The 27,845-nt window shown below is 38.2% G+C and overlaps 1 protein-coding gene and 1 pseudogene across 1 annotated transcript in view; both read left to right on the top strand.

Annotated features, from left to right (window-relative positions):
• SUGCT (succinyl-CoA:glutarate-CoA transferase) overlaps positions 1-27,845 on the top strand; it is a 330,930-nt gene that overhangs the window by 234,864 nt on the left and 68,221 nt on the right. The gene's annotated exons all lie outside the window — the stretch shown is intronic.
• On the top strand, positions 11,032-14,069 carry LOC124525018 (E3 ubiquitin-protein ligase RNF13-like; annotated as a pseudogene).

Raw genomic sequence — 27,845 nt, 5'->3', positions numbered from 1 at the left:
GTAATTGCCAAGTCCCTCTATATGAAATTGATTGCTTTATATGTAGCTGGGGATACAGTGTCCCTATACCTAGGGATCCTCACTTGCAGGGGTTCATTTCACTATGCTTAGGATGTGTGTAGAGGGTAAAATGTGTGTGTGTGTGTGTGTGTGTGTGTGTGTGTGTGTGTGTCTGTGTGTGAGAGAGAGAGAGACAGAGAGAGAGAGAGAGAGAGAGAGAGAGAGATGGAGACATGCCTAAAGGTTAACTGTGGTTATCTCACTTTTAAGAGTTGGGGTGATTCTCATTTTTTCTTTTGCTGCTCAGTGTTTTCTGAACATTTCTACAATTTGTGTATATTACTTTTTAATAAGAAAAAAATGTTTTTATAAAGCACCTCAGCTATAATTTGTATTTGTGCAAAAATGTGAGCACAAAACATGCTTGAAACCAACAAATAACAAGTGTTAATTTATGGAGGAACTATGGTGTGTTAAACACTTCACCTTAAGTGACTCTTAGTAACATTGTACAACATATATTATGATTATTATTTTACAGGTGGAGAAACTGATGCTCAGAGAAATTATATGACTTTCCCAGAGACTTTTGTAACACAGAGCTAGACAGTCCCAGCTCAAAAGACCATAAATGTTTCTTTTATACAATCGTTTTTCTTATTATGAACATTAAGAAACAATGCAAAAAGAATCCATTTTGACCAAGTTCTCAGTTGTGATTTATCCAATGCACTCTCTCTCTTAGTTCCTTAAAAACAGTGTGTTGCTAGATAAGGGCTCAGTAAATGCTGATTGGTTATTTTTCATTTATTTTTCATAAATACAGTGCAGGATGAGCCAGGAACTCTTCTTTATGCTTTGCGTTCTGTGCTTTGTTTGTTCAGTTTGTTCTTTTGATTTCTCCTACAGTTTGTGGGCGCGTAGTCAGTAAGCAGCGATGCCAGTGAGGAAAGAGTATAGGAAAGGTTACTATAGAAAGAAAGTCAGTTGTTAACCTTCTGGAATGCAGGTGTGGAGTCAGGTTAAAGGCAAAGCATGACTTCCTCGGTGCTTCAAGTTTCTAAAAGTAATCAAAGAAATGGAGACAACGAATTCATTATATTTTGTTTTCTCCACCCTGGCTAACTGAGCAAATTTGGGAACTTGACAAAATGTTACACATTGTTGAAAAATATTGATAAGAAGTCTCAGCTGTGCAACAAATGTCATTAAATTTAATATTTTTAGAAGATGTTTCGGTCATCAAAGAATTTTGGTATTGTTTCCTTAGGATCTTAATCGTCACTGCTCAGAGGTAACATTCAACATTGTACTGATATTCAAACAGATTATTAAAAAAACTTCCATTTCATTTCCTGAGGTACAGGAAGAAAAGACTCTTCTCATTTTCTCCTCCCTAATTTAAAAATCATGTTCACAGGAAATTCTTTATAATTCTTTTAAATAAACAGGAAACATAATTATTTGCTTGCGGGTGTGTATATATATATATATATGTGTGTGTGTGTGTGTGTGTGTGTGTGTGTGTGTGTGTGTGTGTGTTAAAAATAGTATAGGTTGGGGCGCCTGGGTGGCGCAGTCGGTTAAGCGTCCGACTTCAGCCAGGTCACGATCTCGCGGTCCGTGAGTTCGAGCCCCGCATCAGGCTCTGGGCTGATGGCTCAGAGCTTGGAGCCTGTTTCAGAGTCTGTGTCTCCCTCTCTCTCTGCCCCTCCCCCGTTCATGCTCTGTCTCTCTCTGTCCCAAAAAAATAAATAAAAAACGTTGAAAAAAAAATTAAAAAAAAATAGTATAGGTTGAGGAGTACAGTGTTTTTTTTTTTTTTTTTAAATCAGGATTATGTAACGTGCTTCAAATGAGATCCAGGGTAGTGTGTGTGTGTGTGTGTGTGTGTGTGTGTGTGTGTGTGTGTGTGTTTTCATGGTTACTGGCTTGAGGGTTTTTTTGGTTGTTGTTAAGTTTTGTTTTGAATTTTATTTTTCTGACGCTCTTCCTGTTTTCTTATAAGTTTAGTGATGGAATAAGAGTTGAAGAGCTGGCAGATTCCCATGGAGACAGTCTTTGTAACATCATCTTTCAGGTGTCTGTTTCTTTCTTATTAGTCATCTGGAATTTTGAAGACTGATTGAGGCCATTACAAAATGCCTCGTACTGCAGATCATAGACCTTACATCTTTAATTAACTAATGTTCACACAGCACTGTGCAATTGATTAATAAAACTGGCTGTTGAAATATACTGAATGGTTAGCTCTTTCCATATTTTTCTCTTGTTTCCACACGAAATGCATTAATCTGATTTAAAAAAATATGTGCCATAGCTGATCTCAAGCACTTTTTTTTCTTTTGAGCTCTTTTTACATTATTTACCATTTATATAGGCATAGCTTTCATAGTTTTGCTTCTTCTGATTTTCCTGGTACATATATATTCCTGAAGGATATAGATTTGTTTCTCAGCTGGAAAACACTGTTGAAATGTCATTTTCATTCTTTTTTTTTTTTAATGTTTATTTATTTTTGAGACAGAGAGAGACAGAGCATGAACAGGGGAGGGGCAGAGAGAGAGGGAGACACAGACTCTGAAACAGGCTCCAGGCTCTGAGCTGTCAGCACAGAGCCTGATGCTGGGCTCGAACTCACAGACCATGAGATCATGACCTGAGCTGAAGTCGGACGCTTAACCGACCGAGCCACCCAGGCGCCCCCATTTTCATTCTTAATAGAATTAATTTTTTATGTCAATGGGAAAAATCTGTAAAATTATTCAGGCAACTAAACCAACATCTATATCAGCTTTGAAAGAGAAACTTAAGGATCATAGAGAATGCTTTCTAAGAAAACAGAGTATTTAATGAAGAATGCTCATTTACATGAAAAGGTACTATCTGTTGTAAAAAACAGCAACAACTGTGACCTAAGGAGCAGATACATTCTTAATCAGATAACTGTGAAAAATTCAATACAAGTAATTTAGTCATGTTGCCCTCTAAGAATTCATAATATCAAATCCATATTGAGTTAAAAAATTTTTTTTAATCTTTATTTACTTTTTTTTTTCAACATTTATTTATTTTTGGGACAGAGAGAGACAGAGCATGAACGGGGGAGGGGCAGAGAGAGAGGGAGACACAGAATCGGAAACAGGCTCCAGGCTCTGAGCCATCAGCCCAGAGCCCGACGCGGGGCTCGAACTCACGGAGCGCGAGATCGTGACCTGGCTGAAGTCGGACGCTTAACCGACTGCGCCACCCAGGCGCCCCAATCTTTATTTACTTTTGAGAGAGAGAGAGACAGAGTGCAAGTGGGAGAGAAACAGAGAAAGAGGGAGACACCGAATCGGAAGCAGGCCCCAGTCGCTGAGCTGTCGCGGGGCTCGAACTCATGAACTGTAAGATCATGAGCTGAGCAGAAGTTGGACATTTAACCAGCTGAGGCACCCAAGTGCCCCTCAAATCCATGTTGATTTTTAATAAAAATAAGTTGCAGCACAAATTTCTAAAGACGGGATTATTAGCGCAAATAAAGTAAGATTTATATCAAATTTAGATCAGTGAAATGTAACCTTAAAGTTTTATAGATTTTATCCCTGAAGAGCATTATGAGACTTTAAGTCATATCCTCATAATTTGAGGATATTAATTTTGAATGGGAGAAGTTTTCAATGGGAGAGTATGTATTTTTGAAAAAGGAATATAATACCAGGAAGTCCTCATATTTAAATTAGGAAGATACTGTCTGTGGACGTCATTCTGTCTGTATATGTGTATTTCTGATTGTCCTTGATATCGGAAGTTGAATGTGAATTTATTTTTGTAAGTAACAGCAGAGATAGACAAGTGATTTATCTATGATTGACTCATTCCGTTTGTGGCAAATCACTTTTGGAAGTATTTTCAGGGGTTTTGACAAAATAACTGAGTTTTAATAGAAATGAGTCAATGACAAGAGTAATAGAAATCTGTGAGGATGTTTAGAATATTCTGTAGATAAAAAGTATATGCAAGTTGAATTCATTATCATAAAGAGTTCACTTGGGTAGGCACAAAATAGCTGTATTAATTTTTTTCTTTTTATGCCTGCAATTTATCAGCATATATACCCAAGGCCCCCATTCGTATTTGGTCAAATACAAAAATGTTCTGGTAAATATTTTTTACATTTTTGCTGTGAAGTAAGATTTGAAGTTCCTCGTGAAGCATCTGAGTTACATGAAGCCCTATTAAAGTTGCACAACACTACTGTATAAACCCATAGGGCAAGACTTTGATAAAGTGTGTCAGGTACTTTGCTGGGCAAGTGCTTATATAGGAAAGATCCAGGAAAGAGGGATATTAATCTAGCCCTGAGGAAAAGCTATTTCTGTGTTGAAGATGTCAATAATTACAGTTTGAATTAACATTTATATGGTGATATTTGCATGTATTTTCTGGTTTAACCTTCAAAGTGACCATCTGAGGTATGTGTTGTTATTTTATACACGAGGGAACTGAGGTTCAGAGATATGAATTGCCTTAAGTCATAGATGAGCAAAGTGAACTTAACTCAAGTCTCCTGGCTCTATATTCTTTATTTTTTCTTTCTATCAAGTGGAGACAGAAGCAAAGTTTGCATCCATATTAAGGGCATCAGCATAAATTTTATGAGACAGGCAATGCTTCAAAACCTTCAAGGAAAGGCAAAATCTAGATGTGTGGAACTAGGGATGTCACAAACTGAATGAGTGATCGCCCAACTGGATTCAGCCTGCGGATGAGTTTGGTGTGAGTAGTCTGGTGTTTTTTTAAAAAGTCTGAATTTGAATGCCTTAGGTAGAAGAAGCATTTTCTGGTTGTCTCAGTCTCCACTACTCTCCATTATTCTCATCTGACTGCACTCATTATATCATCTGCTTGGACTTGGATGTTTTTTGAATATGCAGTCCTGAGCTGAATGAATCACATGACCAAAAACGATCACATGGAGGAAAGGATGAAGGGTGGACGTAGAGAGCAGTTTCATCTGGCCTGAGCATAGCTTTTTATCCAGGGGACCTTGGCAGAAAGTTGCCAAGGACCAGATTACGGATGCTACTTGTCCCTCCACCTCCCCCAACCACCCCACCTCTTCCATGAAAACTAGCCTTGATGAGTTGGCCGTAGTCCAAGGGAGTAGGAGTATATCATGATCTATGAGGCACAGTCCTTGGAAGGGAGGTCCTGAAATTTCAAGCTTAATTGAGGTAGGTCCAATTTCTTGGGAACGCACTATTGTGTAGACAGGGTCACAATGCTGTCTTCTGAGGTTGGAAAAGCAATCACGGTAAGTGAGTTAAGTTCCTGAGTATTGCTCTAAACATTGGCTGATGTTACTAGTACACTTTAATGGGACACTGGAAGCATGTTGTTGTATAGATACATTTTTTAAGGGTCGGGGAAGAGTAGAAATGTGCAATCAGTTTTGTTTTGTTTTGTTTTTGTATATGTGTAAGGTTGTTTCCTGAGATACCTAATTAAGGCAAGTCCCTTTGATTGGATACTTTGTGGGAACAGTTGCTTCTTTTCTTCCAATGGACTTTGGAGCCTTTGGAGAAGAAATACGGTTATGAGAAATTACCTATGTATATTTATGTCTGGATTCTTAAATCATGAACTTCTTTTCCACCTCAGGGCCTTTGCACATACTTTATTTCCTGCATGTAATGTTCTTCTCCATTCTTAGTGAAGCTGACTTGTTTTTATCCTTTAAGTTCTTTACATATCAGCACAACTATCTCTCCTTTGGGAGATTGTCTCTGACCTATCTAAAAAGTAAATTCCTAACTAAACCTCATCTAAAAAGTAAGCTCCTTCCACCTTTATTTTGTTGTGTTTTTTGTTGTTGTTTTTGTCTTTTGTTATTTTTTTGTTATTTTTTGTTATCTTTTGTTAATTTTTACCATAGGATTAATCAGTTTATAGTTGTTTTGTCTATGTACATATTTGTGGAAATGTAGCCTCAGAGTAATGTATCCCACAGTATTCTCAGAGAATATAAATTTTGTAAGGTCAGAGATTATGAATTCAGACTCTAGTTCCATGACAGAATGGATACTCAAATAAGTATGTGTAAATGAATAAATAATGGGAATACAACCGAAGAAAAATAAGACCATGGGTATTGATGGGAAGCCTAAATTCCCATATTAGATGGAGGATGTGGAAGATGTTTTTCCAGTGTGCATTGTAACAAGAATTCAATGTGTAATAGCAATAGGGGAATCTCATACTACTGCTGAAAATTTCTTACTGCTAAAGTAGAATATTGAGTAATTCTTTAAAAATTGCATAATTAATACATTTTGAAGGTAGAAAGTTTAAATGACAGAAAAGGCTGCAAAGGGAAAATAAAACTTTTAGTTCCCCCTAATTCCATTTACAGTTAATCACTATTAATACATTCTTACATATCTTTCTATAAATTTTATATGTGTATATATCTGTCATTGATCTTACTTATCTCTAGTTATCCCCTTGTTGTCTAAACCATTTTGATTATAATAGAAGTATGGTTCTGCTATTTGCAATTTTCATTTAGCGTATCTTGAATATTTTCTCATGTGAACCCGCAAGGATATAATGACTTGTTTTTTAACAATTGCATAAACTCTCTTAAAGTGTCATTTGATTACAATTTCCCTTCTGTCTGAAGAACTTCCTTTAGTAATTCTTTTGCAGGTCTGCTGGCTACAAATTCTCTTAGTTCCATTCATTTGAGAATGTCATTATTTCATCTTTATTCCCGAATGGTAATTTTACCGGATATAGAATTCTGGGTTATGGTTCTTTTCTTTCAGCATGTTGAACATGTTTCAGTTTCTTTTGCCTTTCATGGTTTCTGGTAAGAAACCCATAGTTATTTGGATTATTGTCCCCTTATAGGTAATGCATCGTTGTTCTTTGGCAATTTTCAAAGTACTTTTTCTTTGTCATAAGCTCTCACCTGTTTGATTATGTGTCTGGGCATGGGTTGCTCTGAGTTTATCCTACTTGGAAATCATTCACCTTCTTTAATCTGTTTCACTAAATTTGGGAAATTTTCAGTCATTATTTCTTAAAACATTTTTTCAGCACCAACCCTTTTCCCTGTCTTTCTGACTCTTTGAAGATGTAAATATTAGTCATTTTGTTATTGTCCAACAGATCCCGGTTCATTTTTTCTTCATTCTGTTCTGTGCATTGTGTTCATTCTTTCTTCAAACGTTTCTCCCCACTCTGGTTTAGACTGAATAATTTCTATTGATCTATCTTCAAGTACACTGACACTTTCCTTTGTCATCTATATTCTGCTCTCATGTTCATCAGTGAATTTGTAATTTTGGTTATTGTATTTTTTACTTCTAAAATTTCTATTTGGTTTCTCTCTATATTTTTTTCTGATACTTTCAATTTTAATATTTGTCTCAAGAGTATTAGTATCACTTGAGCATTTTTTAAACAGCTGCTTCAAAATTTTTGTCAGATAATTTTCGTATATGTGCTATTTCATCCTTGATGTGTGTTAAATGTCTTGCTCTGTGGTTTGAAATTTTCATAGCTCTTCATATACTGAGCAATTTTTAATTTTATTATGGGTGCTTTGAATATAATGTTGTGGGACCCTGGGTCTTGTTTAAATGCTATGGCAAATTTTTATATTTTTGTTTTAGTGGACATTTGACTTGGTTAAGTTTAGGCCATAAGTTCAAAGTGCTTTCTATTTGCTTTCTGTTGGTTCTAATGGTGGTTCACTTTCAAAGTTTTTGCAGTACTATTTGAATCTGTCCTGCATTTGCACTACTCAGTGGTCTGAGACTTGGGCTAAGGTCTCTGTTAGCTCAATTTTCAAAATCTTTGATATACCAATGAAGGCCATATCTTAACAGGCATAGATAAGGGGTGAACTAAGGTGTTCATAAACAATTTCATAGGATTTCTTCCCAGACCTCTTTCCTTTGTACTACCTTTCTAGTTCTTTCCAGTTCCCTGGGGTACTCTTTATGGTTCTCAGGCCAAAAACTGCCTATTTCTCCAATTACATTAATTCTGGGGCCATGTGGTGGGAGGCCAACCAAGAGAGAGGAAATAAAAGCAAGGGATTTGTTCTTACACCACTGGGACTCCAACGAACAGAGAGCTTCCCCCTCCATATAGTTATAGTTTCTACTTTCATATTACTGGCTGTTTTTCACTGCTACCTCTCCACCCATCGCCCTTTTTGACAATATTACCTCTCTACTAGGGCATGAGAGGGTCAAAGAAAAAAAGAAAAGACAAAAGAAAAGAAAAGAAAAAAGAAAGGAAAAGAAAATGAACCTATGGAAATTTCCCCCATTCACTTTGAACTGTAAGATTTTTTTTTTCTTCTTTTTGAACTAGAAGTTTACTTCCAGATCTCTCTTTGTCTGCACTGCAGTGCTCACTTTTAGGATTTGAGCTGTATTGAGTTCAGATCAGGAGGTACGTGGAGGTAAACAGAATGACGAACTCACTGCCAGTTTGGTAATACTTTACATTCTGGTGTTTTCTGCTCTGCCTGTTGATATTTACCTTTTGAAGTCAAATAGTTGCACAATGCTTTCTGTCCAGGTTTTATAGTTGGATTCATTGGGAGAGAAAACTTGGCCTGTGTTTATTTCCCTTACTGGGAGCTGGAACTCTATCCTATTCGTCATCGTTTATAATTATCTATTAATTATGCAGTGTTTTACTCTAAATATGTTTTCTTAGTTCTACCTATTCCCATATCATTTAGTTTAGCTTTCTTATCATCCTGTCTCTGATCTCTTTTTGTATAAGGTTTCACATTGTCCCTACTTTCTTCAGGAGAGTGAAATACTTGCTATGGGAAGCTATTTTTTTGTGATATGTCTTCTTCCAGAACATATTCTTCCTTTACCCTCCATGCACTTTCCTAGTTTGTTTTCTTTAAGCAGTGATTTTGCATCAATGTTGTATAATTGCCTTTAATTTTATATAATTTTGACATGAGATGCTGTATATCAGCTTTCCTTTTCCTCAAATATGGTGTGAATGAATTCCATTTAACATTTTTCCACCTTTTATAGGTGCTGTTGGTATTTATGTTTAAGGATGAAATATTAATGGCTTAGGTTCAATTTGATCTTCTGTTTCCTGTAGGCAGAGAGAGGGGAGAAATATGATAAAGAGCTGAAAGCCACATGGAGCTGTGGGTTGGCACAGTTGGTGTAAAAGTTTGCACTATTGTGTCTTTCCTTTTTGCTATAATTCCTAAATAGTTAGGAGCACATGGAATTCCCAAGGAAGCTACGTTCAAGTTTTTTATTTCCCCACCTCATAGTTTTTTCTGACAGAGAAAATTAGCCTCACATTTCTGTTTCCTAATATTTCCTACCTTCCCAAGCAGCTATATCCAGATGCCTCCATCTCAAGGGCAGAAAAAATTATTTTTAAAACATAGGGCTTTTATTAAATAGATCATTTTAAAAATATTTTAAGTTTATTAAAGTTTATTTATAAAAATATTAAGATTTATTCTATGTGATTGGTCTCTTCTCTCTTGCTGCTTTCGAGATTCTTTCTTTGTCTTTAGCTTTTGGTTGTTTGGTTATGATATGTCTAGCTGTGGAGCTCTTGGTTTATCCAACGTGGAGTTCACAGAGCTTCTTGGATGTATAGTTAGTTTTTTTTTCTTTAATATTTTCATCAAATATAGGATGTTTTTGGCTTTTGGCTTTTAATTCCTTAAATATGTTTTATTTTGTTTTCTTTCTTTTTATCTCTTTCTCTTCTTCTGTTTCTCTCTTCTCTCCTTTTTCCTTTTGGAATTCTCATTATGCCTATGTAGGTACATTTGATTGTGTTCCACAAGTCTCTAAGGGTTTTTACACTTTTTTTCCCCATTCTTTTTTCTTTCTGCTACTCAGACTGTATACTCTGAATTAACCTATCTTCAAGTTCACAGATGCTTTCTTCTGTTGCCTCAAATCTATTGAGCTCACCTAGTGAAATTTTAATTTATATTATTGTGCTTTTCAATTCCAGAATTTCTATTTGGTTCTTTTTATAATTTGTATTTCTTTATTGATATTCTTTATTTGGTGAGTCATTGCTCTCATACTTTCTTTTAGTTCACGAGACATGGTTTCTTTTAATTCTTTGAAGAAATTTTAAATAGCTCGTTTACAATTTTTGTAGCAGGCTGAATGGTGGTTTCAATGATGTATTCGTGTCCTAATCCTTAAAGCCTGTCTTACATGCCAAAAGAGTAATTTATGGCAAAATATGTGATTAAATTAAGGGTCTTGAGAGGTGGAGATTATCCTGGGTTTTCTGGGTGGGCTCTAATTGTAATCACATGCATCCTTATTAGAGATAGACAGAGGAGGTTTTGAGATACACAAAATAGGAGAAAGCAATGTGAAGATGGAGGCAGAGATTGGAGTGATACAGTCTCAAGCCAAGGAGAGCCGGTGATAGAAGGTAGTAGAAACAAGGAAAGGAATATTCTCTAGAGCCTCTTGAGGGAATGTAACCATGCCAGCCCCTCAATTTCAGACTTCTGAGCTCCAGAACTATGCGAGAATAAATTTATGTTATTTAAACCTAGTAAGATCACGATAATTTGTTATGGCAGCCCTAGGAAACTAATAAAGTCTGTCTGGTAGGTCCAATGTCTGGCCTTCCTCAGGAACAGTTTCTGTAGACTACTTTTTTTCCCTGTTAAGGGCCATAAACTTTGTTTCTTTGCATATTTCATATTTTTGTTATCGGAATTGCACATTTAAAATAATATTATGTGGTGGGTTTGACTTTTGCTGAGTCCTGGGGATGGTGTGTGTCAAGCTCAGAGTGCTGACATCAGCACAGTTCCAAGCCTGGTGACCAGGTACTTGCTTTCAGCTTTCATGCCGCTCTCATGAAATGCAACCCCCACTCTACCTAAGACATTGGTGAGTTTTGGTCCCATCTGTCCAGATTTCAGCCTGGACACCATGCAGAGGGGATGAGGTTTTATCCTTGCCCAGTTGGCCAGTCAGGTGATCTTACAATGAGATGCTACTCTCCATAAGGATGCTCATGCTATCAGCCACACAAGTCTATTCATTCTTGACTATCCAGCTCTTTGCATTCTTAAACCTGCTACCTATAGAAGCAGACATTTTAGCATATAATTTTGAAAATGCATCTCAGACATTTGATGACTGTCCAGTAAGACTTGGTTATAGACTTCCAGCTGAAGGTTTAAAGATTTGTTTTTTTTTCTTTATTTTTCTTTTTAATGTTTATTTATTTATTTTTGAGAGAGAGGGCATGTGTGCATGAGTGGGGGAGGGGCGGGGGGTTAGACAGAGAACTCCAAGCAGGCTCTGAGCTGTCAGTGCAGAGCCAGACTTGAAACTCGAACTCATGAACCAAGAGATCATGACCTGTGTGGAAATCAAGTATTGGACGCTTAACTGACTGAGCCACCCAGGTGCTCCTAAAGGGTATTTGATTAATTCAAAACCAGAGAACACTGTGAACCCATAGTGCCTCCCCCACTAAAAGACAATTCATCTGGCACTTTCACTGTGGTAATTAGAAGACTTGATTGTAATTTTGATGTAAAGGTTTTATTTATTTTTTTTAGTGTTTATTTATTTTGAGAGAGAGAGATCATGAGCAGAGAAGGGGCAGAGAGACAATCCCAACCAGTCTTTGCTTTGTCAGCACAGAGCCTGATGTGGGGCTCTATTTACGAATCCTTGAGATCACGACCTGAGCTGAAACCAAGAGTTGTATGCTTAGCCAACTGAGCCACCCAGGTGCCCCTGATGTAAAGGTTTTAAATTCACAGAGAGCAGGATACAAAGCAGACATAGTTGACAATATTGACTCTGATAACCTCATTAGCATGGGATCCAACAACTTTGATGTGCTAAAGAAAATTGACATTCCATCTGTCTTTACTGGGGAATCATCAGCTAATTCCCTGAAAGATGAATTCACATATGAGAAAAGGGGCACCTTATCATAGTTCCACAAGCTAGTCTTCCTCTGGAATCCCATCTAATCCCTTTCTCATGATAGTGGGCATCTGTCTCACGTTGATAGTCATTTTCATGAAGTAGGTAAATTCACATTAAATATATTTTTAAAAATAACATGGGGGGTTCTAAAAATCATTGTATTGAGTAAAAGGAGTCTTACATAAAGGAGTACATATTGCATGAGTCCATTTATATGATTGGGTCTGGAAAAAGTGAAGATAATCTGGGTAGAAATTTCAGAACAGTGATTGCTTCTGGTGGGGGGGCTAGAAAAGGGTGAGGGATATACTGAGATGGGTATGGGAAACTTTTTTGTTTTGTGATAAGTCATATTCTGTATCTTGAGAGAGGTTTAGATTGCAGAGATTTCTGTAGACTTAAATTTGGTGCATTTCATTGTATATAAGTTTTACCTAAGGGAGGAAAAACTAAGAAAAATACTAAACTCTAAGTAATGATACATATGCTAAAGTATTTGAGGGCTAAAGTATACTGATTATCTGCAACTTACTTTGAAGTGCACTGTTAAAAAATGAAGAGAAAAAGAGATGTATTGATGGATAGATAGGTGATTAAAAAAAGTGCAGTACATCGTTAATTATAGAATCTAGGTAGTGGATATATGTGTATTAAAGAATTTCTTCAACTTTTCACTGTACTTCAAATTTTTATCTTAAAATGTAAATAAAGAATAGTATGAGTGCTATAATAAAATAATATTATGCGGCAAAACTCTGGAAATCAGATTCTTCTCCCTCTTCAGGGTTTGTTGTTGCTGTTTGCCTAATGATTTTTCTGAACTCAGTCTGTAAAGTCTGTACTTGTTGTGTGTGATCACTGAAGTCTCTTCTCTGTTAGCTTGGTGATCAATTAATGATTGGACAGAGATTTGTGTAAGTTTGTGGAACCAGTGAGTCTCCGAGTTTCTGCTGAGGGGCTGTCTGTATGTGTTGTGTATGTCTTTCACACTCAGAAAGGCAGTTGACAATTCTGCTTTACTTTTACTTCCTGCTTGCACATAGCTTCAAGGTCAGTCACAGCTGAGAACTAGGGTCTTCTCAGCTCCTTTTCTGAGCATGTGCACAGCTCTGGAGATGCAAACAACCCCACACATGTGATGGACCTTTTAGATTTCCAGGAATATTTTGGTGCTTTTCAAAGCTCCTTATTGACATTTCACTCCCCAGATTTCCCTTGATAAGCTTTTGCTTAGTCTTTTGTTTGCCCCAGGACTGCCTCAGTCAGCAGTGATGTTAAACAATTAACAAATGCCCCCAAGACAAGCCTATTGGCATTGAGGGAACTCTGAGTTAGGTCAGATAAAAAGAAGCCTTCCATAAAGAGTATACTTATCATGATGAACACTAATTAATGTGTAGAATTGTTAAATCACTATATTGTACACCTGAGAGAAGATGTTAAATGGCAGAGCAGAGTGGAGACCCTCTGTCCCATCCCTGAAACACAGCCAGATCAGCCCCAAACCATTTTTGCACACCTAGGAAATTGATCTGAGGATTAACACAATTTGCATAACTTGAGCCTCCGAGCTTGTCAGGTACACCTTGCCTTGCGGAGAGGTGAAGGGGGGAGAGAAAAGCCGGAGGGTAGCTGTTTTTGTAGAGAGAGGACAGAGAAGGGGGGAGAGTGCAGCACACTGGGAGAGTGCAGGAAAAACACTCCCCCAGAAGTAGTTGGAGAGAAAGAGAGGGAGAGAGTGAAAACACTCACAGGGGACTGAACAAGAAATCTGTTCCCCAAAATCACTGATGGGAAGAAAGGAGAGGGTTTCCGTATCACCAGGATTCTATAAACAGTGGAGTGCAGTCTGAAGTTCCAGAGCTCAGTGGCTGGCTGTGCTCTGGTGAGGAAGTAGGGCGAATCACCAGGAACAGGCAGCAGAGTCTGAGAGGTTCGTGTGCCACACAGGAAGAAGCAGTTCCCCTGCTTGGAGAGCATTTGGTAGAGGGCATAGAGCCTCCCCACAGGCAAAAGTCCCAACAGACTCTGGAGAGCAGCCATGTTTGCTGGTATTGGGAAAAAGATGCCAGAGTATGGTGAAACCTGTGCCAGCTGGGTGTTATGATTTGTTATAATCTCTGAAGCTCTGTCGCTGCACTATTGCACAAACATTTTCTGGGACAAGCCGGCACCTGGCCACCCTCAGCAAGACCCACCCCCAGAGGGTTGGCCTGAGTCCATGCTGCAGGGGTCTCTGCAGTGTGTGATTTTGAAATACAACCCCATCTGATATAAAACTCTGGAGGGAGGTGCTGCCTGGTAAGCGGATAGCTTGGACATGGACAGAGTAGAGGCGGGGAGTGGACAGAGGCCTGAGACAAAGGAGGGGCTTGATCGCTGGTGGGTGAGAGAGCAAGGTTCTTGTGCCCAAGACTAGGGAGCTGGGTGAAGCCATTTCTACCTCTCCTGCACACATGCATGCGTGTCACACTGATCCACCCAAGTAATGTAAGCAGCGCCACCTAGTGGAGAAGGGAGCCATTACACCAAGTCCCGCCCAACTGCACCCTCCGAGCACATACCCTAGAAGACCAGCACAAGTCCTTCCATCTGCTTAGTGTACTGACTATAGAGGGCTTCATAGTTTCAGTTCTCCAAGACAGACAAGGAAAGAATTATGAAAGCAACAAGGGAAAACAAGTCCTTAAGTATAAGGGAAGACAGATCAGGTTCACAATAGACCTATCCACAGAAATTAGGCATGCCAGAAAGGAGTGTCAGGATATATGCAACGTTCTGAATTGGAAAAATATACAGCCAAGAATTCTTTATCCAGCAAGGCTGTCATTCAAAATAGAAGGAGAGATAAAGAATTTCCCAAACAAAAACCAAGTGAGTTTGTTACCACTAAACCTGCCCCAGAAGAAATTTTAAGGGGGACTCTTTGGAGAAAAGATGAAACAAAACAAAAAAGACCAAAAGCAACAAAGACTAGAAAGTACCAGAGAACATCACCAGAAACACCCAATTCTACAGGCACCACAATGGCACCAAGTTCATCTCTTTCAGTACTCACTGTAAATGTCAAACGTTAAATGCTCTAAATGCTCCAATCAAAAGATATACAGTATCAGAATAGATAAGAAACCAAGTCCCATCTATATGCTGATTATAAGAGACCCATTTTAGACCTAAAGACACCTGCAGATTGAAAGTAAGGGGATGGAAAACCATCTATCATGTTAATGTTTGTCAAAAGAAAGCTGGAATAGCCATACTTATATCAGACATACTAGATTTTAAAATAAAGATTGTAACAGATAAAGAAGGGCATTACATCATAATTAAGGGGTCTATCCACCAAGGAGATCTAACAATTGTAAATATTTATGCCCCAACGTGAGACACCCAAATATATAAATCAATCACAAACATAAACTCATTGGTAATAATACCATAATAATAGGGGACTTCAATACCCCACTTACAACAGTGGACAGATCATCTAAACAGAAAATCAACAATGGCTCTGAATAGCACATTGGATAAGATGGACTAAACAGATATAGTCACAACATTTCATCCTAAAGCAGCATAGTACACATTCTTCTCGAGTGCACACAGAACATTCTCTAGAATAGATCACATACTGGGACACAAGTCAGCCCTCAACAAGTACAAAAAGACTGAGATCATACGTTGGATATTTTCAGGCCACTATATTGTACACCTAAAACTAATATAACAATGTATGTTAACTATACTGGAATTAAAATTAAAAAAAAAAACAATAAAAAAAGAAGCCTTCCAAATGGGTCTTCCAGATAGGTCAAATACTGACAATTTTCTGTTAATGCGGCCTTGAAAGTTCCAACCCCATTCCGCTAGTGGCTGCTAGACAGCTGGTTTTCACTGTGATTGCAGACTACTGATTTTCAAGGCTACTGGGTAGCTGGAATTGGGGGATGGGAATAGGTTAAGTTAAAATGTCATGAAGCTCACTGTTCTTACTGTGACTCAGCTGTTTTTTCAAAATAAATGCTCTCTGGATTGCCACAAGCCTTTCGTTAATTTTCAAAGTTCTGAAAAAGTTTTATTGACTATTTTCACCAATGATATTATTGTTATGTGGAGGAGAGAATTTTGGGGGTCTTTAGCCTTCCATATTTGCTGATGTCACTCCAACATGTGGCTTTTGGGTGAAGTGTTTTTACAGGATGGAGGGGAGAGGACTTAACAATAGTTTGCCTTATGACTTTACTATAGTTTTAGTATTAATTTCTTTTTCTTTCATTTTTGTAAGTCCTTGTTTGTTTTTTGAGGTGATGATGAGTATGCAGGCTGCCTCCTAAACAGGGAATAGCCAAATGGCAAGTCTTTTGAGACACTTCTTGCTGTGTTTATGGTTTATCTCTGAAAGGGCAAGATTCTGTACTTTGGAGTGGCATTACTGGTCTTTTTTTGTTTTTTTTTTCCCCTCGATTCCTATTGGCCTTTTCTTTGAGTCACATTTCATCCTCTAGATTCTACTTCATTCCTAATTGAGGAATATCAGTAAGAATGTTCACAATTTTCTGGATTCAGTTTCCCTCATCTCCATAATGCTTCTGGACAATAATGAAAGGAGCTAAATGTTGATATCATAAATCTTCAGTCTGTTGTCTATGATGGCACTTATCAAAATTTGTGGTGTTACTGCTGTCTTCTTCTGCTTGCTGCTTGCACATTTTGATTCTTTTTCCTTTTTGTATTTATTTTGTTAGGTTTTGGGATAGAGGTTTTGTGATTCAGTGTCTTCTTTGTACTGACTTTCTGAAATGGTGCAGAATTATTTACTTTAGAATAAATAGTAAATGTCTATAAAATGGGAATTTTGGTTTTAAAGAATGTGTGGTGGAATGTGTTGAGAAAAATGAAAGAATTCACTTTGTTTTATCTTTTTAAATTTTTTTTTTCAACGTTTATTTATTTTTGGGACAGAGAGAGACAGAGCATGAACGGGGGAGGGGCAGAGAGAGAGGGAGACACAGAATCGGAAACAGGCTCCAGGCTCTGAGCCATCAGCCCAGAGCCCGACGCGGGGCTCGAACTCACGGACCGCGAGATCATGACCTGGCTGAGATCATGACCTGGCTGAAGTCGGACGCTCAACCGACTGCGCCACCCAGGCGCCCCTGTTTTATCTTTTTAAATTCAAGTTATTTGATTCTTTAAGAGTCAGCTCGATTCTTATCACAGTATTATGCTGCAAGTCTGTATGACCCTGAATGTGGCTGGATATATAATATATAAATAATAGAAATAGTAGTACTAGTAATAGTAATAGTAATGAGAAACTTTTAATAATATGTAAATTGTGTTTTTAGTTCCCTTTGTGCAGGAATATTATAAGGCAGTTGTATTATTTAGGTTTGTTTGTCCCAGTCTTATAGTACTGTTTCTTTTGTTCACATGGATAAAATATTAAAATGTGAATGTGTCACCTTCACAATTTAAATTCTTTTAAACTCCCGTTTCTTTAAAAAACTGTCCACAAAGCATTACCAGTTTTGCTCTTGTACAAAACAAAATAAACAGGGCATCTGAGTGGCTCAGTCGGTCGAGCATCTGACTCTATCTAGATTTTGGCTCAGGTTTTGATCTCACAGTTTGGGAGTTCAAAGACCCACATCGGGCTCTGCACTGGTGGTGTGGAACCTGCTTGGGATTCTCTCTCTCCCTCTCTGTGACCCTCCCCAGCTCTCTCTCTCTCTTTCTCAAAGTAAATAAACTTAAAAAAAAAACAAAATAAACAACCCCTTCCCAACAAGAAACTCCTAAATCTGTTGATTGCTTTTTCAGAAAAAAAATATGAAATTCAGTAATTTCTAAATCAATGTGATGAGGTTATTTCCATTTTACAGGAGCCACCCTAGACCCAGTGGTGTTGTGCCAGTGTGGATGTAATGAAACCTGATACATTAATGATTATATTGGAAAGTCCAAAATATGTTATCTCCCTTGTCTCCCCCACTGTACCAAATATCCTAATCATTAAAAAAATCACAAATGGGCACACAAAAATTCTGTCAGAACAGATAACTATGTAACATCTGGAAAAATTTGGTTAAGGAACAAGACAATAAGTGGTCTTTTTTTTTCATGTCAGTCATTTGTGCTTATATTTATTTTATATTTCTTTCTTTGGACAGTTATTTTAGAAGAGGTTGATGAACTTAACTTATTCATCCAACACATCATGCAAGTTCTGCTGATTACACAGAACCAGAGTAATGTAGTTCCTACCATCAAGGGAGGGGCATCTGTCTGTAAAACCCTAGACATTTCTTGGACCTGGTAATTAAGACATGGATACTGAATTAATAGCACTGTTATTATTTTTCAAAAAATGCCTAATATATTTGAAAATATAAGCAATGCTCTTTTAGTATATTTATTTTCATGTGTCCCTGAGTATCCTGTTTTAAGAGTCTTATGGGCATGTTTCTTTTCTAGAGATAGTTTTTCAGGATCTTGCATAATCTAGTGGCTCTCAGAATTATGTTATCAGGAATAGAATTTTATTGCTTGTAGGTTTACTCTTCACACGTTTATATTCTTCATATATTTATGATTAAAAATGTAAAGAGCTATTTTAAGGTAGAAGGAAGTGAGCTTAGCTAGTCTCATGTTGTCCCTTGAGAGAACAACACTCCCAAGGATTTGGAGCATCCACTCCACATTACTGGATAGGAAGAGGTCATGGGTTACTAGTTTCAGTCAATTTCTCCTTTTTATGGTAAAGAATACTCCTCAAATGTACAGAAAGGAGCATGTGAAATACGATATAAAACCTTGGCTTTGTGTCTAAGATCATACCTTTAACTCGTAATTACAGTGCTAACTATAATGGTTTACATGGACTTAGCAAGGAACAAAGGGTTACACCTTATTAAATCTAATATATTTGTGTTAATTTAGATATATTCATGAGATAAAGAAACCAATATGTTTCAAATGTTTATATCAAGTTAAGCATTTCAAATTTTATTTCCTACTGCTTTGGTTAGCTGTACTACAGCTAGGTTAGACTACAAATGATAGTCTTTCCTTAGTATTCACATGAAAGATTTGCATTTATAAAAGATTTCATTGATATTTCATTTAACTAATTAAATCTGTTTAATTGTTATTTGTTGATTTAAAAATCAAATATTAAGTTATGGATAGAAAGAAATATTTTTGTTTTTTTCCTTGCTCATAATAGGGGGGGCTTACTTTCTATATCATAAATAGAATCTCTAAATTGGTATTTTTACCTAACTAATGATCTAAGAAAACACATGTGATGAGTTGTTTTATAGATAAATTTCTTTTTCTAAATCATTATTATTATTTTTATTTTAGAGAGAGAGAGAGAACAGGGGACAGGGGCAGAAGGAAAGAAAGAGAATCCTAAGCAGGCTCCATGCTCAGTGTGGAGCCTGATGCAGGGGTCAATCCCATGACCCTGGGGTCATGATCTGAGCCCAAATCAAGAGTCAGACACTCAACTGACTGAGCCACATAGGTGCCTCAACAAATTTCTTTTAAATAGAGAAAAAATACAAATAAAATAGCAAAGAGTTGAAATAAAACAAAAGAGAATTTAATTTAGATTTCATGCTTAGAAATGTCTGAGACCATATTATTTGAATATATGGTCTTTGATGAAATGTCAAATTAGACGTTTTGAAAACTGTGTTAACCCTTTGAAATTGTGATCACCTAGCTTTTCTCCATCATCTTTGGAAAGCATTTAAATGCTGAAACATACGTGATTATATACATTACAAAGAAAACTACTGAGAAATATACTTCTGTTTGTAAGATCTCATATTCTAAGACAGATTACACTCATTTTCATTTTTCATATTCATTTTATTAAATGTAGGGGAGCTAAATAGGGGTAGACTTTAATTAAGTAATACAGAAATGAATAAAAATCATAAGTATTGTAAGTCATGCAAAGTGGAGATTTATAGTGCTGTGAGAGCATTGTGTGGAGGGATTTGATGTAATCATGGTCATCAGGGAAATTTCTCTGGAAGTGATGATGAGTTGAGCTCTGAAGAAACAGTGAGAGTTACTAGGCGCAGGGTAAGGAGAATCCTACCTCCTCTGGTTGGAATTTTTCACATATTTTATACTATATAATATATTGACACATTAATATTGGCTTGAGAGATCAACCCTTGTTCACTCCTTTGTCAGACAAGGAAACTAGAATCCATGCAGGTTAAGTAACTTGCCTGATTCATAGCTACTTCTGAGAAAAATGGAAGTAGGACTTATGATTTATGTTTAATGCCCCTTCTATTAAGCCAGGTTCAAGACATAAGAATAACAGGACAAAGATGCACTTAACTTCTTGTTCGTTCATTTATTTACTCAACTTATAAAGCACCACTGTGTGGAAGACTCTGTGCTACTTGATGTAAAATATACAGAAGTGACTGATATGTGGCATTTGCCTTCGGGGAACTTTTCATCTAGTAGGTAATGTAAAGCAATATATGAATTTATAGACTAAAATTATATATGCTGAAAGAAAAATCTAGATAAAATATGGGAATTGAGATGAAGAAAGAATTAACGTCCATTGGGAATAAGTTTGTGAAGGCTTCCTGGAGGGAATGATAATTGAGCTGGGCTCAAGCATGAAAATGAAGGGCGTTTGGTGCAAAATGAACTGCATGATCAAAGGAAGATTGTCAGAACATCAGCAGGTAGTTCTCTTTAGATGACACTAAAATGGGTCAAGGGATGGACAGTGAGTAATAGATTTGGAATATGGGTTGAGGCTTGATTGTGGAGAAATACTACAGGTAAGGGCCAGTCATTATTGAAAAGAGGCATAAAGAAATCATAACTATAGGTCAATGCTAAGAGCACTGGGTAGAAGATAAAGACTGAATGTGTAGGTGCTTTATGGGATGCTGGGGATACAAAGATGAATGTATGCAATTTAAGGATAGAAGGAAGTGTGATGGAGGAAACACAGAGAAAACCAGGTATGAGAGTTTCATGCCTATGTTGGGGGTTAGCCATTAGTTCTCTTGTGAAGAGTTTTCAAAGTCGTTGTAGGTAGGTGGAGTTACAGTTGTTCATCTCTGCTCTTGTTTTGTCTCCTTGGACCACTGGTTCTCTGTAAGTCAATGATTATCCAGCAGTGGACAATGAAGGCTTACTGACCCTGGTGTTACCACTATGCCATGCTTCCTTTAGCTCATAAGACTGCCCTGGCTTCTTCAATTTTTCATTCATCAAATGTTTAGTGACAGCCTACTATGTGCCAGGCGTGGAGATTAGGTGTTGAGAGTATGGTAAATGATGCTAGAAACCTTTCCTGTCCTCAAGGGTCTTGTGTCTGGCATATGAAACAAGTAATTAAAATGTGGTGTGATTAGTGTTACTGATAGAGGAAGGGATTGGGAACTATGGAAGATAAAACCAGGGAGGGCTCTTTTCAATGATCATAACATTAAAAAAATTTTTTTTTGTTTATTTGTTCTTGAGACAGAGAGAGACAGAGCGTGAGCAGGGCACGGAGAGAGAGAGAGGGAGACACAGAATCTGAAACAGGCTCCAGGCTCTGAGCTGTCAGCACAGAACCTGATATGGTGCTTGAACCCACAAACCTCGAGATCATGACCTGAGCTGAAGTCAGACACTTAATCGACTGAGCCAGCCAGGATCCCCCATAACATATTAAGGAAATTGAAAATTGTCCTATTAATTCATATTTTAGTTGTCAGTGCCAGAGTCCTTGATGGCCACTAGGGAGAATCCATGTTAATTCCGAAATGAATGAAATCTCTTCACTGTGTGAGGGGTAAAGAAAGAAGGAGGACTCATAGCTGGGAGCATGGCCTTGGAGTCCAACAGTCCTGGCTGGATTTCAGTCAGTACTTACTTGCTGGGTGACCTTGTGTAAGCTACTTAATGCCACTGCCCTCAGTTTCTTCAGCTGTAAAGTGGGGAAAATTGTATCTACCTCTTAGTAAAACTTAAGTGAGATGAATATTTGAAGCATACTGCTTTGTATGTACTAAGTGTTCAATGAGTGATGTCTTTTTAAAAAGATACGGTGCTCATCAGGGCACCTGGGTGGCTCAGTCGGTTGAGCGTCTGACTTTGGCTCAGGTCATGATCTCACAGTTCATGAGTTCGAGCCCCACGGTGGGCTCTGTGCTGACAGCTCGGAGTCTGGAGCCTGCTTCGCATTCTGTGTCTCCCTCTCTCTCTGCCCTTCCCCTGCTCATGTTCTGTGTCTGTCTGTCCCTCAAAAATGAATAAATGTTAAAAAAAAAAAAAGATACAGTGCTTGTAAGAGAATGGGATCTAACTAGTGTTTTAATCTCTGTGCAGTATTTGGATCCTATGTCCACTGATCACTGTCCTTGGGCAAGAAATCTGACTTTGTGCAATCTTCTCCCATATAAAAAAGGGACTATGTTTCCCCCTCTTCCTTTGAGTAAAAGTATGAAGAATTACACCATATAGTACTTTTTATTTATTTTATTTTATTATTTTTTTCATGTTTATTTAGTTTTAGAGCAAGAGAAAGAGAGACAGACAGACAGACAGAGTGCTAGGGGTGGGAGGGGCAAAGAGAGAGGCAGACACAGAATGTGAAGCAGGCACCAGGCTCTGAGCTGTCAGCACAGAGTCCAACAAGGGGCTCGAACTCACTAACCGCAAGATCATGACCTGAGCCGAAGACGGACGCTTAACTGACTGAGCCACCCAGGTGCCCCACCCTATGGTACCTTTTTAGATGCTACATCTAGTGTTTTATTCCTTCGATCAAATTAATTTTTCTACAAAAGTCGAAAATCGTTCATGTCTCTTTATAATCTTATTTTTTTAATGCACATGGCTGTTTACAGCTTTTAAGGTGACGTGTGGACATTTCTCACGAAACTAATAATTTGTGTCACTTTATAAAGCACTGCCCGAGTCCTTCCTTGCCAATCTTCTTGTGACATGGAACAATTGTTAGGTGGGATGGATGCATATGCAGATGCTTAACCAGATTTTATTGATTATAAATAAAATGGCTTAAAATAAAACTTTAAAAATACAATCACTGCTGCCATTTTCATAAGAAATTCAGAGTAAAGAAATATGGGGTGTTCTCTTTGGGACAGGAACCTGAATTGGTTCTTTCTTCATCGTTTTAAGACATAGATGCAGTGTGGAAGGCCATTTTCAGAATAGTGCAGAAGATGGTACAAAGGAGTGTTCAGAAGAGCGCTCAAGAGGTGCTCATGCTTTTCAGAAAGGCCCTAAACACTGTACTCTTAAAAATGAAATAGCTATGGGGCATATCAGTCTTTTCAGTAAGCTCCAGTAATAAGAAATGCTACCTTCTTTCTTTCTTTTAAATAAATCTACATCCAGCTCTGAACTCCCATCCCACTAGCTTGAATCGAGTCTCAGTCATAAAGGCACTCCCTCTCTCACTCACAAAATTACGGGGTCTAGTTCCTGAGCGTGTTGCACAGAACAGAGCATTCAAGGGTGATCCTTGGTCTTTTCGTCCCAATTAGTTTCCACTTTGATACCCATGGCCTGCCAGTGTCTCTTAACAGAGTGTCCTGGCATTTTGGGTGGGACAGGTTTTGTGGCGTAGAACGGGTCACTATAGGATGTTTTTGGCATCTGTGACTGTCACTTGTTTTGACAACAACTATAAGAACAAAAGCCTTCCCTCCCTTTCTAAAGTGCCTTAGTTGGACCCCCTAATGTACCTACTTTTATTTCCCCAGCCAGTCCTTTGGGGTCAGATGGTGTTATGGCGACTGTTCACCCAGCATGTGGGGACCCACTGGGCTCAGGTGCTCTGAATGGAGTCTTGCGTGGCCACTTTGCTGTTGTTTCCTATGGAGACCCAGCCTCTTTCCTGGAATTCTGTAAGGGAGAAGCTGCAGATACCTTTGCTGAAGGTCCCACAGACTTCCAGCCCTTCATTAAGCCTGGGACAGTCTTGCTGCTTGTGCCACCCTTGTCCCCACCTTTATCTGTCACTCTCACACAGAATGCATTAGCTTTTGTTTGTTTGTTTCCCTAGAACAAAGCTTTTGGAAAACTATAGCAAGGAAAAGAGGTTCTCTTAAGTCTACTTCGCCTCATCCCTGAAGCCTACACTGTAGCAAGGAAGGGCAGAAGGCCTGGCCATCTGTTCTTAGAAAGTAGGGGTGGAGAATAAGTAGGCAAAATAGAAAATAGAAACTACTCAGTGTCATTTCACCCTTTGACATCATTCAACGGCACTAAAACCAAAAAGCTAGTTAATATCTCAGTGCATTATCCCAGCACATATCCAAGCATAGATTTTTATACCACCCCCCCCCCCCAAAATGAATGGTCCTGAGTTACCTGTGTGGTCTGATTTTTTCAAATATTTATTTATTTTTGAGAGAGAGGGAGACAGAGCATGTGTGGGGAGGGACAGAGAGAGAGGGAGACACAGAATCTGAAGCAGGCTTCAGGCTCTAAGCTGTCAGCACAGAGCCCGACGTTGGGCTTGAACCCATGACTGTGAGATCATAATCTGAGCCGAAGTCAGATACTTAACCAACTGAGCCACCCAGGTGCCCTTGGTCTGATTTCTTTACCAGAGAAACCGGAGCTCCATAACTTGGGCAAATAGGACCATGGCTATTGGTAATGCTGAGGCAAAGGCAGAGAATAATTGGATAGGACTGAGAGCATATGTACTTTTTTTTGTTTTTTGTTTTTGTTTTTTGGAGTTCTTCAGCTGAACAACAGAAAGCAGAAAACTATTTGAGCGGCTATTCACAACTCTCCTGTGGATGGTACTTTCTAGTTTGATAGGAGAGAAGTTAATTTGTTCCGTGCAATGGATGCCTTAGGATTAGGCATTAGGGGCATTAAGATTTACTTTTCTTGCTGAACCTTTAGGAGTGGTGAGCATTAATACCATTTATCTGGTCCTGTTGCCCTGTGAAATAATCATAACTGTGGTTTACATTTGGCTTCTCATCGATTAAAGAAGGATGATAATAGTACCTACCCCATGGGGCTATTAAAGATTTAAAGGAATTAATACACAGAAAGTCCCCAGAACACAGCCTGGCACTCAGTAGGTGCCGTGTAAGGAGATCATGTTAATGTGTCCTGGTGCTGTGCTAAGTACTTTACGTCTTTGTGCATTCTCATTTATGCTCCCCTAAACCTTCCTAAGATAGATATTATTATCCCCATTTCACAGAGAATGATATGAGGCTTAAAGAGTTTTTTACTTGCCCAGAGAAACACAGCCTATGAGGGGATGAGTTGGAATTGGTTGCAAGCACAGAGAGAAGCATCCTCTTTGCAACTGTGAGGTGGAGAGGGGCTTGGGCTCACCATATTGTATTGCTGAGTTATTGCATTGCTGAGTTTTGTTTGTACACACTTTGATTGAAAGTAGAATAATGAAGCAGAAATCCAATCAGAATGATCCCGATGTTCAGACTGAAAAAAATGAATCCGGTTAAGTCTGTTGAGTAAGAGGGTTTACACCTGGAATATATTTGTTTGAATCCCCCTTACGCACTACTGACAAATAGTCTGTAATTATAGGCATTTAATGAAGCAGGCTAGTGGGCATGTTGGTAATAGGTTACATTTTATTTTCCTTAGGGTGATTATAACAGGCTTAACGTATAATGAGAGAATTTTGGTTTTGGAATTGAAATGAATTTAAATACCAATCACTGGAAAAGCACAAGTCAGAACATGTGAACATTTTAAAAATTAGCAGATGTTCTTGTAGAACTTCACATTTTATATTTTTACATTATGCTGTGAAGTAAAATAAAAGAAAGATCTCCTATTATTTTGAGTGTGGATAATTCATAATGATTTAGTTATAAGGGATCTTTTTTCTTCTAGAAAAAGTCCTCCATGGTTCTTAGTATTCATGTTTTTACCAATTAAGAACTTAAGAAATATGTTTGAGATGTTCCTTTATCCAGAGAAAAACTATGCTGCCCTGTCATCGTCAGACTTTCCCTCTTGTTATTGTTTTTTTATAAATGTTTATTTATTTTTGAGACAGAGAGAGACAGAGCATGAGCAGGGGAGGGGCAGAGAGAGAGGGAGGCACAGGAGCTGAAGCAGGCTCCAGGCTCTGAGTTGTCAGCACAGAGCCCGACGCGGGGCTCGAACTCACGAACCGTGAGATCATGACCTGAGCCGAAGTCGGACGCTCGACCGACTGAGCCACCCAGGCGCCCCACCTCTTGTTATTGTTTTAATATGTGTCAAGATAATTTCTTTTTGTAAGGAAGAGATATTTGTGAGCACTAGTAAGACTAACTTAAGTAGATAAAAATATCAAAGTATTTTTCAGATTCCTTTGCAAAGTAAGTCATTTGAATAATTATGGAGCACATTCATCAAGTTTGTGTTCTGGCTTTAAAATCAAAAACAAATATTGATAATATTAAAATTCCAATTTATTGGGTTTTACTCTGTGCCAGGTTATATCCTAAGCACCTTATATCATTAATATTTATTTATTTATTTATTTATTTATTTACTTATTTATTGATAGAGAACAAGCTCAAGAGAGGGGGAGGGGCAGAGGGAGAGGCCGAGAATCTTAAGCAGGCTCCATTCTCAGTGCAGAGCCTGACGCGGGGCTCGATCCCACAACTGTGAGATCATGACCCAACCCTAAATCGAGAGTCGGACACCCAACCGACTGAGCCACCCAGGTGCCCCTATCTCATTAATTGTTAATGACAAAGCAATAAGGTGAATATTATCCCCACTGTCCACATGAAGGAGGCGAGAAATTAAAGAAGTTACATGATTTTCTCAGGTAAGAATGTTGACAAATGGTGCATCAGTGGTTGGAATCCAGATCTCTGTGATTAGCCAGTTTTCTCAACTACTGCATTATGATGTGAGTGACACAGAAGTGCACAGACGATTATGGACATATTGAGGTAGACACTTCACCAAGCCTGGGGGACATGAGTCCTAAAGTATATGAATGAGCTAAGGGTGTTTCTGGAGGGGACATGGGAGAGTAGGGAGGGAGAAGGAAGGAATTCCAGGTAGAGGATTCTGTAAGTCGAAGAACTGTTGCTGTTACTTGCAGTGTATTGGGAGTATTACATGAGACAGGGGATGATGCCAGAGAGGTAAGGTCAAAATATTGGAGAATCTGTGTTGAAGAGCTTAAGCATGTTCTGATAGGATAGAGAGACCCTGACAGTTTTCAGGCAGATAACTGGCATGGTTATAATTGTGTTTTAGGTAAATCGCTCTTGAATGGGTGAGGAGATGGTTTTAGTAGACAAAACTGAGGGAGGGAGTCCAGTTTCAGTCTTCTGAGGATGATGAAGACTTGGATTAGGTCAGTGGTGCTAGGGGATCCATTTAGGGTGTGATTAAGGTACATACTTGCAGTATTTAATGGTGCTTAGCTCTGGGTGATGAGAGAAATAAAGGGGTAAATACTAAGTGTCAGATTTCCATACTGCATAACTGGGTGGTTTGTAGAGTCACTAGTTAAGACTGAGAAAAATAGAGGAAGAGGATTAGGCAGAAGATAAAATGAGTTCAGTTTGGGACATGTTGGGTTTGATACAGCCAAACGTATTTTTCAATTTCAACAGAAATTGACTATATCAGTCTGACATTGTGGGCAGCAATTTGAGGTGGAGAGGCTTAGGAATCACAAGCAGCTATGATAGGTGCAGCTATGATAGTAACTAAGATCATGGTGCAAGTGAGAATAGTGAGCTGTCAATGGGCCACTGGGGTACCTAGGTTGGGTGAAGAGAGGGGAACTTACTAAGGAGACAGAGCAAGAATAATCAGAGATATGATGAA

Source organism: Lynx rufus, unplaced genomic scaffold (assembly GCF_022079265.1).
Source record: "Lynx rufus isolate CCGP_SWC_20201006 ecotype Redwood Valley unplaced genomic scaffold, mLynRuf1.p SCAF_4, whole genome shotgun sequence".
NCBI lineage: Eukaryota > Metazoa > Chordata > Mammalia > Carnivora > Felidae > Lynx > Lynx rufus.
Note: the sequence above shows the minus strand (reverse complement) of the source record. Positions and strands in the feature narration are given on the sequence as shown.